The sequence below is a fragment of the Triticum dicoccoides genome, chromosome 7B, assembly GCF_002162155.2.
Source record: "Triticum dicoccoides isolate Atlit2015 ecotype Zavitan chromosome 7B, WEW_v2.0, whole genome shotgun sequence".
Taxonomy (NCBI): Eukaryota; Viridiplantae; Streptophyta; class Magnoliopsida; order Poales; family Poaceae; genus Triticum; species Triticum dicoccoides.
In genome coordinates, this window is record NC_041393.1 from 285,233,625 (window position 1) to 285,247,123 (window position 13,499).

The following is a 13,499-nucleotide window of genomic DNA, read 5'->3' on the forward strand; positions in this document are numbered from 1 at the left end:
ACCTATGCTGCACACCACCTGGAAGGTCCTGCTAGTCTTTGGTGGCAGAACTATGAGGCTATGCTTCCAGCTGGCCAGACTTCCACCTGGAGGGATTTCGTTGAGGCTTTTCGCGAGCATCACATTCCTGAAGCCCTCATTGATCGCAAGAGAGAAGAGTTCTGTAGTTTCACCCAGGGTAAGATGGCTGTTGATGCCTATCGTAGAGAGTTTGAGAACCTCGCCCGTTATGCCACAGAAGAGGTGTCCACGGACGCCAAGAAGCAGGCTAGGTTCCGGAAGGGTCTCAACCCCAAGTTGCGTCGTGATCTCCACCTGCATCATTGTGATACATTCCAAGCCCTTGTGAACAAGGCCATTAATGCAGAGACAGCTCAACTCACTTACGAGGAGTCTCGTAAGCACACTCGTGCTTTGGGATCTTCCTCCGGTTCTAGCTCTCAGAAGCGCCGGATTTGGGTTCCAAACTCCGCTCTTCCACCCAAATATGTATCGAGGCCATCTTATGTGGCACCTCATCAAGTTCAGCAGTATGCTCCACCTAGGCCTATTGGTGGACCGCCTTCCAATGCAGGTCCACATCCTACCTCCAAGATTTGTTACAAGTGCGGAGAGCCAGGCCACATTGCCCGTATTTGCACTCAGACCAGAGTTGCTCCACCCCAGCCCGAGAAGTCTATTGGCCATGGTAAGCCATCACGCAAGATGATCAGTGCCAAGTCAGCTCCCACTGAACATGGACGTGTGCATCACGTCTCAGCTAAAGCCGCTCATGATGATCCAGATGTCGTTCTTGGTACACTCCTTGTCAACTGTCATCCGGCATCGGTTTTGTTCGATACTGGAGCGTCTCATTCCTTCATTTCTGAAAGCTATGCCCGCTTGCACGACATGTCATTTTGTGATATGCCCTCTCCACTACTTATTCAAACTCCTAGATCCAAATGGCAAACTTCTAGGATAAGTTATGGCAATGAAATCCTTGTGGACAGACTTGCATTCCTTGCTTCCTTGATATCTCTCAAGTCTTCGGATATCAACATCATCTTGGGTATGGACTGGATGACAGCTCATCATGCCAAGATTGATTGTTTCACCAGGTCTGTTCAGCTCACACACCCATCTGGCAAGATAGCCATTGTCTCCACTAGAGTTGCAAAGCGTCAGCTCTATTCCCTTAATGCCAGCCCTCTTCCAGACCTTGAAGATATCCCGGTAGTCCGTGACTTTCCGGATGTCTTTCCAGAGGAACTGCCAGGTGTTCCGCCTGACAGAGATGTAGAGTTCGTCATAGATCTTATCCCAGGAACTGCTCCAATCTCTAGGAGACCCTACAAGATGGCACCCTTAGAACTAGCCGAGCTTAAGAAACAACTTGATGAGTCCTTGCAAAAGGGTTTCATCCGTCCTAGTTCTTCTCCTTGGGCTTGCCCCGTCCTCTTTGTCAAGAAGAAAGACGGTACGGACCGGATGGTCGTTGATTATCGTCCCGTTAATTTGGTCACGATAAAGAACAAGTATCCGCTCCCCAGGATCAACGACCTGTATGATCAGCTCGCTGGATCCTCAGTCTTTTCCAAGATGGATTTAAGGTTAGGCTACCATCAAATCAAGATCAGAAACGGGGACATTCCCAAGACAGCTTTTGTCACTCGTTATGGTCAGTATGAGTACACCGTCATGTCCTTCGGCCTAACCAACGCCCCAGCCACATTCTCCCGCCTGATGAACTCGATCTTCATGGAGTACTTAGATAAGTTCGTCGTGGTCTACCTCGACGATATTCTTATCTACTCGAAGAACGAGGAAGAGCATGCCGAACATCTTAGACTTGTGTTAGAAAAACTCAGAGAGCACCGCCTTTATGCCAAGTTCTCCAAGTGTGAATTTTGGTTGCCAGAAGTGACCTACCTAGGCCACGTAATCTCTGGTAAGGGCATTGCTGTCAATCCCGAGAGAGTTCAGGCTGTTCTCGATTGGACTCCACCTGAGACCGTTAAACAAGTTAGGAGTTTCCTTGGTCTAGCCAGCTATTGTCGCCGCTTTGTTGAAAACTTCTCCAAAGTAGCCAAACCCCTCACGGAACTTCTCAAGAAAGATAAAAAGTTTGAGTGGTCCCCATAGTGTGAACACAGTTTTCAGGAACTGAAAAGGCGCCTGACTTCTGCTCCCATACTTGTGCCACCGGATTTCACTAAAGACTTTATTATCTACTGCGATGCCTCACGACAGGGACTAGGTTGCATTCTTATGCAGGATCGTCATGTGATTGCCTATGCATCTCGACAGTTGCATCCACATGAGGATAATTATCCCACACATGATCTAGAGCTTGCAGCCATAGTCTATGCACTCAAGACCTGGCGACATTACCTCCTTGGTAAACGTTGCGAGATCTACACCGATCACCAGAGTCTCAAGTATATCTTCACCCAACCAGATTTGAACCTTAGGCAAAGACGTTGGTTGGAGTTAATCACAGATTATGATCTAGGGATTACCTACACCCCAGGCAAAGCCAATGTCATGGCTGATGCTCTAAGCCGTAAATCCTATTGCAACAATCTCATGTTGCAGCAAGGCCAACCACTTCTCCATGAGGAATTCTGTAAGCTTAATCTTCACATTGCTCCTCACGGATTCCTTTCTACCTTGGTGGCGAAACCTACCCTTGTGGATCTTATCATAGAAGCCCAGAAGCATGATACGGGGATTACCCGGATCAAGAGAAACATTGCCAAGGGTATTGCTGGTAGTTTCTCTATAGATGATCGAGGTGTTGTTTTCTTTGGGAACCGCCTGGTGGTCCCCAAGAAGCAACATCTTCGACAATTGATTCTTAAGGAAGCGCATGAATCTCCTCTCACAATTCATCCCGGTAGTACTAAGATGTATCAGGATCTACGCCAGAGGTTCTGGTGGACTAGGATGAAGAGAGAAATCGCTGAGTTCATTGCTAACTGTGATGTTTGTCGTCGCGTTAAGGCAGAGCATCAAAGGCCTGCTGGCACCCTTCAGCCTTTAGCTATTCCTGAGTGGAAATGGGATAAAGTTGGTATGGACTTCATTACCGGCTTTCCCAGGACCAAGAAAGGGAATAACGCTATCTTCGTAGTCGTTGATCGTCTTTCCAAAGTGGCTCACTTCCTTCCTGTTCGGGAAAGTATCACTGCTGGTCAGCTTGCTGACTTATATATTTCTCGAATAGTGTCACTTCATGGTGTTCCACTAGAGATCAATTCAGACCGTGGCAGTCTTTTCACTTCTCATTTTTGGGAGAGCTTCCAAACTGCCATGGGAACCCATCTTTCCTTCAGTACCGCTTTCCACCCTCGGTCGAGTGGTCAGGTGGAACGGGTCAATCAAATTCTCGAAGACATGCTTAGAGCTTGCGTTATCTCCTTCGGTATGGATTGGGAGAAATGTCTTCCTTTCGCCGAGTTTGCTTATAACAATAGCTACCAATCCAGCCTCAAGAAATCTCCTTTTGAGGTTCTCTATGGACGAAGATGTCGAACACCTTTGAATTGGTCAGAAACCGGTGAAAGACAATTCTTTGGACCGGACATGATCCAGGAGGCAGAAGAGCAAGTTCGCATCATTCGTGAGAATTTGAAAACAGCCCAGTCTCGTCAGAAAAGCCAGTACGATCGTCATCATAAGGATATGACTTATGAAATTGGCGACCAAGCTTACCTTCGGGTTACTCCTTTGAAGGGTACCCATCGTTTCGGTATCAAGGGCAAGTTGGCTCCTCGTTACATTGGTCCTTTTCGTATTCTCGCTAAACGAGGAGAGGTTGCCTACCAGTTGGAACTACCCCCACATCTTTCTCGAGTTCATGATGTCTTCCACGTCTCTCAACTCAGGCGTTGCTTCTCGGATCCCATCCGCGAAGTGGACCACGAAACGCTTGATCTCCAAGATAACCTCACCTACTGAGAGTACCTGGTTCGCATTCTTGATCAAGCAGAGCGTGTCACTCGACGTCAGAACATCAAGTTTCTCAAAGTTCAGTGGTCTCATCATTCCGAGAGAGAAGCTACTTGGGAACGAGAAGATCGTCTTCGACTGGAGTACCCCGCTTTCTTTCTGTCGACCCCTGAATCTCGGGACGAGATTTTTCCAAGTGGGGGCGAGTTGTCACATCCCTAGTCTGGTATGACCTAGACTAGCCAGTCAGTTGTGCATCATATTTAAATTTCATTTAAATTTGAAATGAGGATTGGTGGAACCCTCAGAATCATTTTTGAAAATGACCCAAATAAAATTTCTCCAAAAGGGTCCAAGAAAATGCTCATGTTGCTCTCTGAAAATATTGGACAGAGATAAAAATCAAAACAATATTTTTAGGAGCTCATGGATATTTATTTTGGCCATTTGGATTAATTCGATAAATATTTGCATTGGAAATATATTAGTTATATATATTAATATATCTCCAAAAATTATGCCATTTATAAAGGAGCTCTGGAATAATACCATTAGCCCCTACAAAAATTGGCATAAGCAAATAAAATGGTTTAGTATTTTATTAAACCAAACAAATGCCAGAAAAGTAGAAAAGAAAACAAAATTAGAAAAACGCCTACCTGTGCTCGCCTGAGGCCTGGCACTGTGCGGCCCAGCTGGCCGGCCCAGCCGACTGGCTAGCGCCAGTCATCCTCCACCTCCCGCCAGGAGGCCAGGGGCGTGTGGCCGGAGCGTGCGCACCGTCGTGCCGCCACGGCACCTGCCTGCCTGTCCTCCCCCTCGACGCCTGGACGTCCGGAACGTCGCCACGCAGCCGCCCCGGTCCTTTTCCCCTCCCTCTCGCTCTCCCTCCTCCCTGGTTCTCTCTTCCCCGAGCGCAGCCGCCGCCATCGCTCGCCGTTGCCGTGGCCACCGGCCTCCCCTCGCCTCCCTGACACGCTTCCCAGCTCCGCCACGACCCCCTCTACCTCCTCGTCAAGCCACGCACCTCCGGACGCGCTCCATTGCCGACGTCGTTGTCTTCTTCACCACCGACGCCGGAGATCGACCTCGCCGCCATCGCCGTCGATTCGCCGGACGCAGGACGTCCCCGAGCACACCGGCCTGCTCTGCGAGTCCGCCGTGAGCCCCTCTTCCTTTCCCCTCACCTCTCTCTCTCGCGCGTGCCCTGTAGCCGCTGGCCTGCGAGCGCCCAAAGCCGCCGTCCGCCATGGCCGGCGAGCTCCGTGCCCCCGAGCACCTCCGCCTCGCGTAGTAGCTCGATGTGCTCATGCTGCCTCGTAGCTACCGCCTGTGCCCTCCGTTCGCTCGAACGCGAGCTGCAGCCCCACGCCCGCGCTATCCCGAACTCCGGTCGCCGCCCAAGTGGTCGCCGCCGGCGATATAGGCCGTCTCCGGTGAAACAGAGGGCGCCACAGGATGCGCGCGAGCCTGGGCTTCGCGTAGGTGCTCTCCGCCGCACGATTGGTCGCCGGAGCGACGATTCCGCAGCCCTCCGTCGCGTTCAGGCCTCGCCGGCGACTAACCGCCGGCGGGTCTGACTTGTTTGACCTAGGATTTGACCCCCCAGGGTCGCTGACTAGTGGGGCCAGGCCCTGCTAATTTTAGTTAAAAAAAATAACTAAACCTAATTAGCCACTAACACTGACCAGTGGGCCCGACCCCCCCTAATCTGTTAATTAAGTTAACCTAACCCTGTTTAACCCCCTGTCACTGACGTGTGGACCCCACACGTCAGGTTTGACCCCAGCCAGCCGCAGTTGACCGCTGACGTCGTGCTGACGTCATGCTGACGCAATTATTTATTCTCTGGAATTAAAATAATTCAGAAAATCCAGAAAATGATTTAAACTTCAAAAATTCATAGAAATTCAACCGTAGCTCAGATTGAAATAATTTATATATGAAAAATTATCAGAAAAATGCAATCTTTCCATCTGTACTAGTTTCATGAATGACAAACCAACTTATACATGCTGAATATGAGAAAACACATTATGGCATATTAAGAGACTTATTTTTGGAGTTGCATTTGAACCTTTTGTTCAAATGGACTTCATTCAATTGAATACTAGTTGCATTAGCTCAAACAGCATCACATCTACATGCCATGCTCATGCATCATATTGTTGCATATGATTGTGTATTGATTGCCGGCACCGTTCCTTCTTGATAGGTCCTGCTCCGGAGTCGTTCCAGAGTACCTGTCTGTGAAGCAGTGCCTCCCTTGTTGATTTACCAGGCAAGCAAACCCCCTTGTTCATGTCGATAAAACCCTACTCTCTCGCTCCTGCTCTCAGTTATTGCATTAGGACAACAAGGATTCATCTGCTACTTTGTGCTGCGGTAGTTGAACCCATTCCTCTGCATGACCTGTCATTGCCACAGTAAATACTTGAAACCCACTAGCATGTGTAGGAGTTGATTGAAGCCATTGTTGTGTTCCTACCATGCTATGCCTGCTATTGCTTAGAGTTGTGTCAGGTCTGATTCATTGGGAATGAATTGGAGTGTCACGATATGTTCTGATGCTGAGAGTGAAGTGTGTGAACACGATTTGGTAAAGGTAGCGGTGAGAGGCCATGTAGGAGTACATGGTGGGTTGTCTCACTGGAACCGTCCTTAAGCACTGAGTTCTACGTATGTTGTCCAATGACTCGATACTACCACACATTGGGTTCCGGTAACTCGACCCCTCTCGGCTTATTAACCAACTTGGTCTCTGTCCAGGAGTCGCAACTAGTTTCTGGTGTTTGTAGGTAGTGTTAGTAGTCTACCAAGTGGCACCCGGCCAGGTGGGCTTGGGACAGACTAGGCACCAGTGGCACGGTGTACCAAGCGTAGATCCATCCGGCGAGGTGGGCTTGGGAACCCTGCACACATCGTTTGGGGCCGTGAGTGAAACCCCGGCCGGATCTCCTTGCGGATGGAACCCGAATAGGCGATAAACCTGGATTAGAGTCTTGTGTGGTTAGTCAGGTCGTGGCCGACACCCTCGCCAGGCTTCCGTTTGAAGGTTGCCGAGATACATGACGTGTACATGGCGGTAAGTGGCGAGAGCGTGTGTGAAGAAGTACACCCCTGCAGGGTTAACATGATCTATTCGAATAGCCGGGTCCGCGGTTATGGACTTCTTGGATGCTTACATGGTACATAGACAACTTGAAGTGGATACCCTAAAATGCTCAAGACAAGTGTGAGTGCTATGGATGGCCTTCTCGTAGGGAGACGGGGATGAGTCCATAGTAGTGTATTGGGTGGTGATTAGTGGACTCGTGTACGTTGTTTCACCTCCAGAGTTTCTGGTAGTCGTAGAACAGGATAGCCACAGAGTCAAAGCTGGCTTGCTGCAACTAAACCCCACATTACCCTCTTGATGCAAATGCATGTATGATAGGATCTGATGTAAGTCTTGCTGAGTACCTTTGTACTCATGTTGCTTCATTTATGTTTTTGCAGCGGAGACTTCGGTCTTACTAGTGTTCTCGTGGACTTCGACTAGTAGCTAGTACCTCAGCTACGATCTTGATCGGATGTTGTAGATAGTCAGGCTCTTCAGCCTTTTTCATTTATAGATGTCTGTACCCAGACATGTAATGCTTCCGTTTGTTGCGTGTATGCTCTGTATGATGGGTTTTGTGACCCCTGTTTGCAATAAATGCTATGATGGCTCTTCTGAGCCTTTATCTATATGAGTTGTTGAGTTATGCTGTGATGCCATGTTGTACAACACATACTTGCATGTTATGCGTACGTGTAATGTGTATTGCTATGTGTGGGATCTGACTATCTAGTTGTTTATCCTTAGTAGCCTCTCTTACCGGGAAATTGTCTCCTAGTGCTTCCACTGAGCCCTGGTAGCTTGCTACTGCTCCGGAACACTTAGGCAGGCCGGCATGTGTCCTTCTTCGATCCTGTGTCTGTCCCTTCGGGGAAATGTCACGCGATGAATACCGGAGTCCTGCTAGCCCGCTACAGCCCGGTTCACCGGAGTCCTGTTAGCCCAGTGCTACAGCCTGGATTCACTCGTTGATGACCGACACGTTCGATGCTGGGTCATGGATGCCTGTCCCTGTAAGTTAGTGCCACTTTGAGTTTACGACTAGCCATGTCAGCCCGGGCTCCTTATCATATGGATGCTAGCGACACCATCATATACGTGTGCCAAAATGCACAAACGGTCCCGGGCAAAGGTAAGACGACACCGTGGGGATACCGTGCGTGAGGCCGCAAAGTGATATGAGGTGTTACATGCTAGATCGATGTGGCATTGAGTCGGGGTCCTGACATCGTCGTCCATACCATCGATGTCTTCGAAGTCAAAGTCGAGCACGTCGGTTAAATCATCGATCGTGGTGACAAAGTGGTTGGTGGGTGGGCTGCGAATTCCTTCGTCGCCTGCTTCCCACTGGAGCCAGACATAGTTCGGCCCAGAGCCTCCTGACAAAGAGAGAGACTTTAATGAGTTCAGCATGTCGCCAAAAGGCGAGTGCTGAAAGATGTCCGCAGCGGTAAACTCCATTACCGGAGCCCAACCTGGCTCGGCTGGCTCAAGAGTGAGCGGACCGGGACCAACGACTGGATACGAGTCCGGGGGTCCGGGGATACAGGTCTCCACAGAGATGTGACCTGTGTTCGGCTCCACCGCCGATGAGCGTGCGGCCTGCGGGGCGGGGTCCATCCCTCCGTCCTCGGGCAACGCAACCTGTTCTGGCTTGAGATCCGGGGCTATTGCAGGGATGATGTTCCGAGCATCATCCGACAGCAGGTCTAGGCCGTGCTCGTCGTGACTGTCCGGAGCTCCTGGCACAGGCTCGAATCCATCAAAGATCAAGTCTCCGCGAATATCTACCGTGTAGCTCAAGTTTCCGAACCTGATCTGGTGGTCAGGGGCGTAGCTGTCGATCTTCTCTAGGTGGCCAAGCGAATTAGCCCGCAATGCGAAGCTGCTGAACACAAAGATCTGTCCGAGGAGAAAAGTCTCACCCAGGACCGTGTTGTTGACGATTGAAGACGCCATCAAGCCTTTAAGCGACGACACAGAGGAACTCTCAATGAAAGCACCAATGTCGGTGTCAAAACCGGCGGATCTCGGGTAGGGGGTCCCGATCTATGTGTCTTAGGCTGATGGTAACAGGAAGCAAGGGACACAATGTTTACCTAGGTTCGGGCCCTCTCGAGGGAGGTAAAACCCTACTTCCTGCTTGATTAATATTGAAGGTATGTGTAATACAAGAGTAGATCTACCCCGAGATCGTAGAGGCTAAACCCTAAGAGCTAGCCTATGATGGTATGATTGTAATTGTGATCGGCCTTCTAAGGACCATCCTCTCCAGTTTATATAGACACCGGAGAGCTAGGGTTTACATGGAGTCGGTTACAAGGAAGGAAATAGAATATCCGGATCGCCAAGCTTGCCTTCCACGCAAAGGAGAGTCCCATCCGGACACGGGCCGAAGTCTTGAGTCTTATATCTTGACGCTTCTATAGTCCGGACGATCTATACAGTCCGGCTGTCCGGATACCCCCTTATCCAGGACTCCCTCACTCGACAAGCATGACTTTGTCGATGTGTCGATCCTTTGAGATCGCAACCTTACCTAGACCCAATACCTGACTTTTGCCTTTGTCAGCGAAGATGATATGCTTCAGATGCGACGGTGATAAAGGAGCATCCATCAATAGATTCTTGTCACCAGTCATGTGATTCGTACATCCACTATAGAGGACCCACTCATTTGCTTTCGGTTGATCATCCTGCAGATGAATTAGTGCATCTTACGAACTCATATACTACATCAGTGAAGAATATGGCATCAATATCATCAGATCAATTTCATCAAGCAACGAAACAGATAAAACAATATGAGGACGTAAGAAATGAAAGTTCATTTCTTCATGATTAGCCTGCGTCCTTTCAGGCAATTTTCAGGTCTCCAGCAAATTCTTCAGACGTTTTGAGCACGTCTGAAGACCTGACCCTGCATAAGAGATTAGTTCTTTTCTTCACCACCCACATCTGAAGGGGTGGCAAAGAATTCATAACTCTGCAAGCTCCATACGAGAAAGGTGGCATAGAAGCCAGTCCACTTCGTTTCACATAAGAGGGGTTAGGATAAGCATATGAATAAGCAGAGAAATTCTTCGAGGACTTATGAACATAATGGTTAGAAGAGTAATGCTCATATTCATAGCCCTTGGCCCTTTCTTGCAAAACAGAGGGGTTAGCACGATGATTATCATATGAGGACTTTGATCCTTTTGAGGAATTTGATCCATGTGAGGAATTTGGTCCGTATGAGGACTTGGATCCATATGAAGAATTTGGTCCATATGAGGAATTTGATCTGGAGTTCCTATTCTTCACAGGTGGTGTCATGAGGACATTCACCTGAAGACTTTCAAGGAAACTTTTGGGAACCCAGATTCTCTTCATAGGGGAACCGTTCCTGCAGTTAGTACCAACATATCTAGCAAATACTTCACCATTCTGATTTTTGAACAGTTTATAGTTGGAGTCAAATGACTCATCAGAAGAATGAGGAGATTCACATGTAAAGCCAGATAAATTGGATGGATCAACTGGAGGTCCCTTTGTTGCAACCCATGAGGTTTTGGGGTACTGCTCAGGTTTCCAATATGTTCCATCAACTTTGAGTTTCCTCTCAAAGGCAATACCCTCTTTCCTAGGGTTCCTGTTGAGGATTTGCTTTTTAAGCACATCACAAAGAGTCTAATGCCCTTTGAGGCTTTTGTACATACCTGTCATGTAAAATTCCTTCAGCCCTGCATCATCAGTGATACTAGCAATGTCCTCAGATGAGGAATTAGTGATAGCAGAGACAGATGAAGAATTTGTAGCATTAGAAGCATTTGAACATTCAGGTGAAGAATTAGCAGTTTCACGTTCAATGCACTTCAAACATGGAGGAACAAATTCTTCCTGAGTAGCGCTGATTCGTTGAGCAAGTAATGAATCGCGCTCCTTCTGAAGATCTTCATAACTCACTCTTAGCTTCTCAAGATCTTGCTTTCTCTGAATAAATTCATAAGAAAGCTTATCGTGATCAGATAAGAGAGTGTTATGATGACCTTGAAGGTTGTCAAACCGAGACTAAAGTCTCTGAAGATTTTCAGTCAAGGTTTTAGTGCGATCCATTTCTTCACCCAACATATCATCACTTTTGTCTAGCATGTTTTGAACCCTTTCAATAGCCTTTTGTTGTTTCACAGCAATCTTAGCAAGTTTAGAGTAGCTAGGCTCGAGGTTTTCATCAGATTCATCCTCACTAGATTCAGAGGAGGCGTATTTAGTTACCTTGGCACCCTTTGCCATGAAGCAATAGGTGGGAGCGTAGTCATCATTGCCTTCATCAGCCTTGTTTGGTGATGCCATTTTCTTCAGAGTTGAAGATAGACTTGCTGACGAATGCAGTAGCGAGAGCTAGGCTCGCCACACCAGACTCGGACTCCTCATATGCCTCCTCGTCCTCATGTTCCTTAGATTCAGCCTTAGAGTCCATTTCCTTGCCAATGAATGCCCGAGCCTTCTTGGAGCTGCTCTTCTTGTGAGATGAAGACTTTGAGGATTTTATGATGAAGACTTTGAAGATTTTTTTCTTCTTCGTTGAGTCATCAGAACTGTAATCCTTGTATTTCTTCTTCTTTGATTCCTTATCCCACTGACGACAATCTTGAATGTAGTGACCAGGTTTCTTGCATTTATGGCATAGCCTCTTCTTGTAGTCACTAGAAGAGGAATCATTGCTCCTTGAGGATTTTCCAAAGCGACCACGTCTTGAGAACTTCTGAAATTTCTTCACAAGCAGTGCTAGTTCCTGGCTCAGTTCTTCAAGATCACCAAGGCTGCTAGCAGAGTCTTCATCTTCAGACTCAAAGACTGCCTTGGCCTTCAGAGCACATGATCTGCCATAGCTCGAACCATAGAGATCTCTCTTCTCAGCAACCTGGAACTCATGAGTGTTTAGCCTCTCGAGGATATCAGCGGGATCAAGTGACTTGTAATCGGCACGTTCTTAAATCATTAGTGTCAGAGTATCAAATGAAGAATCAAGCAATCTCAGCAATTTCTTCACCACCTCATGGTCGGTGATGTCAGTGGCACCAAGTGCTTAAAGCTCATTTGAGATGTCAGTGAGGCAATCGAAGGTTTGCTGAACATTTTCATTGTCGAGTCTTTTGAAGCGGTTGAAGAGATTGCGAAGAACATCAACACGAGAGTCACGTTGAGTTGAGACTCCTTCATTCACTTTGGACAGCCTATCCGAGATAAGCTTAGCAGTTTCCAAAGCACTCACTCTTCCATACTGCCCTTTGCTCAGATGGCCACATATGATGTTCTTTGCTTGAGAATCGAGTTGCTCGAATCTCTTCACATCAGTAGCATTTAGAGAAGGTGTGTGTCACGGCCGGTTTTCCAATAAAAATATTTATTGATAAACCAGTCTTTTGAGTCCAGTATGAGAGAAATCCTCCTCACTGGTAGACAATTTCTTGATACAATAAGCCAGTAGCATAAAATATATTACAGGGTTGAACTGCGGTCGCTCAACCAAATTATTACAAGCACGCCAATAATCTTACATAATGGCGGACAGGACACAGTGGTGTGGAGACATACTACTGACTCATGGATAGGTTGGTGGTGGAAAAGCACAGCGGGAAGGGAAATACAAGACTCTAAGAATATCATTTCATCGAACGTCGAGGTGAGGCTCGATAAATTTATTTGGTAGCGGAAGCGGATATAAAACAGTGGCCAAATCCAGGGTCGCACGAGACTGACTGGGACTCCTCTAAGTGTCGGACTCGCTATCGAACTCTTCATCCATGAGATCGCCTTCGTCAGCATCTGGCCAAATCAACAAGCCAGTGAGTACTTTGAAAGTACTCGCAAGACAGTTCGGACGTAAGATATAACAAATGCGTGCATGGATGCAACATGATTAATTCCTTAATGCACAATAAATAAAATTGGCATAATGGGTAAGTAAAAAGGGAAACGGCAGTAGTCCGCCTGAAATTCCACAGAACATAAATAAGGACCGATCGGGTGTCTGAAGCGACGCCTCGAAAGGTGAACAAATAAAAATAAGGAAATGATGCCACAGTCGGGCATCTTAGCGACACCACATAAAGGGCTTGAAAAGAAATGCCACGGTCGGACGTCTGAGCGACATCGCAGAAAGGGCTTTAAAAGAAATGCCACAGTCGGACGTCTGAGCGACATCGCAGAAAGGGCTTTAAAAGAAATGCCACAGTCGGACGTCTGCGACATTGCAGAAAGGGCTTTAAAAGAAATGCCACAGTCGGACGTCTAAGCGACATCGCAGAAAGGGCTTTAAAAGAAATGCCACAGTCGGACGTCTGAGCGACATCGCAGAAAGGGCTTTAAATGAAATGCCACAGTCGGACGTCTGAGCGACATCGCAGAAAGGGCTTTAAATTCACCAGTAAACAATACTCATAATAAACATTCAATACATGAGAATAAACGGGTTAGTCCA